Raw genomic sequence first — 2,500 nt, forward strand, 5'->3', positions numbered from 1 at the left:
GCTAGTGTTTTATCTATGTCTGCTGTGCTGCCAAACACTGGCTAGTGTTTTATCTATGTCTGCTGTGATACCAAACACTGGCTAGTGTTTTATCTATGTCTGCTGTGATACCAAACACTGGCTAGTGTTTTATCTATGTCTGCTGTGATACCAAACACTGGCTAGTGTTTTATCTATGTCTGCTGTGATACCAAACACTGGCTAGTGTTTTATCTATGTCTGCTGTGCTGCCAAACACTGGCTAGTGTTTTATCTATGTCTGCTGTGCTGCCAAACACTGGCTAGTGTTTTATCTATGTCTGCTGTGATACCAAACACTGGCTACTGTTTTTTTTCTGTATGTTATCACTCCATGATCTCAAATAATACACAAACACAAACACAGACAAACTGCACACACACACAGACGTAAACAAACACACAAACAAGTATTCTATACGTTTATCAGGGAAAGTAAAACTTCAAGATTTTCTTGTTCAGTGTTTTTTATTCGTCTTGTTTTATTGTGCTGGTTTTTATTGTGTTTTATTTCACGACAGTAAAGGTTTTTTTTTAGGCTGTTGTATTATTTAGTTTCACCTGCCAGTCTATCTTTCTTTCTCTCTAACTATAAACAACAGCTTGGAAAATAATCGTTCAAAAAAGCCAGTCAAAATTCTTTTTTTTTTGTCTATATTTTGCCTCCAGAACTTGACATTGACACAACAGTCTCATATAAATTTTGTTGAGGTTAATTTTGATAGCCTGGCAGTTTAAAGATAGTTGTCTGAAGACTATCCCAGGCCTGGTGAAACGAGAGAGAGAGAGAGAGAGAGAGAGAGAGAGAGAGAATGTGTGGGAGGGGGGAGAGAAAGGGACATATGGAGGAGAGAGTGGAAAGAGAAGGCAGTATGAATGGAGAGAGAGAGGGGGAAGAGAGAGAAAGGGACATATGGAGGAGAGAGTGGAAAGAGAAGGCAGTATGAATGGAGAGAGAGGGGGAAGAGGGAGAAAGGGACATATGGAGGAGAGAGTGGAAAGAGAAGGCAGTATGAATGGAGAGAGAGAGGGGGAAGAGAGAGAAAGGGACATATGGAGGAGAGAGTGGAAAGAGAAGGCAGTATGAATGGAGAGAGAGGGGGAAGAGGGAGAAAAGATAATAGAGAGTTAGGGGGGAAAAAAAGAAAAGTGGGTAGGAGGGGGAGGGAGGACAGAAGCTAGGACTAGGGTTCACCTTGCAACAATTTCACCCTAGGAGGAGGGGAGGGGGAGAAGGAGGGGGAGAGGGGGGCAATGCCACTTCTCCTTTAACCCCTGCAACAGCGAGTGTGTGTGTGTGTATGTGTGTGTGTGGTAGTGTACACACCTAATTGTGGTTGCAGGAGTCGATTCATAACTCCTGAACCCGATTCAGTGTATGCACCACCGCCCGGCTAATCAGGAAATGACTTGTGTATATCAAGACACTTAAGTGTGAAGGGATGGTGTTAGAGCCTTCATCTTTCTACACTTATTAACACTGTACTTATTACTCTTCTCTTTTTTATTGGGAATATTTTGTACAGTCTGCCCGGCCTATTGAACTCAGTTTATAGATTTGTGGCTAATCTATCCAGAATTTTCCATGTGATGTATCTTTCTCGCCTATGCTCAAGGGACTTCAAGTATTCCCAATAATTAAGGTGCCTGACTGAACTTATATATGCAGTGAAGGTTCTCTGTACAGTCTCCATATCTGCAGTTCCACCTGCCTTGAAAGTGTGATGTAGTGCTTGTGAGCTCACTAAGGGAGACCTAATTTAATCAGTAAATTGTCACACACCTTGACTTGGCAAATAGCTGTCAGACACGCCTTTCGGCTTAAGTCTAAGGTCTTTTGTTCTTGACTGGCATCAGGTGAAAACACGTGGTGCACGCCTCATTGGGGGTGGGGTGCTTGAAGGACCATATATGCTCAAAGAAACAGCTAGAGAGAGAGATTCGAGTGGAGTTGCTGCCGGTGTGCAGAGCTTTGGGAGAGGGCTGCTGGAGAGTCTCTGGAGGAGAGACTGTTGGGGACACTGGGCAGAGTACTGGCTGGAGCAGTGTCATGCTGTGTAGGTCTTGGGACCTGTGTGACTGAGTTCCTGTGGAAAACAATCCTCTGAACTATATTGTAAGTTATATTCTGTTTTGTCAGTTGATTGTATTCCCTGTCTTACTGCTTATGTGTACCATCCCCATTTATCTAAACCCAATAGTGTTCTGTTCTCAAATACAGTGGTACCTCGGTATACGAACACCTCAGAAGTCGAACAATTTTATGTAAGTGTATTATATAAGTGATTTTGTAATTATATTTTTGGGGGTCTGAAATGGATTAATCTGATTTACATTATTCCTTATGGGAACAAATTCGTCCGGTATGGGCACTCGAACAGCCTTCTGGAACGAAAAAAAGATTCGTATCCCGAGGCACCACTGTATATTATTGTACAAGGACTTAATAAACTGGGTCTGAGTAGAATAGTAATATTCGCTG

The 2,500-nt window shown here is 42.5% G+C and overlaps 1 protein-coding gene across 1 annotated transcript in view; it reads right to left on the reverse strand.

The window, feature by feature from the left end:
• Positions 1-2,500, reverse strand: part of LOC128704519 (protein O-mannosyl-transferase TMTC2) — a 642,699-nt gene that overhangs the window by 539,736 nt on the left and 100,463 nt on the right. The window lies entirely within an intron of this gene.

Source organism: Cherax quadricarinatus, unplaced genomic scaffold (genome assembly GCF_038502225.1).
Source record: "Cherax quadricarinatus isolate ZL_2023a unplaced genomic scaffold, ASM3850222v1 Contig1, whole genome shotgun sequence".
Lineage (NCBI taxonomy): Eukaryota > Metazoa > Arthropoda > Malacostraca > Decapoda > Parastacidae > Cherax > Cherax quadricarinatus.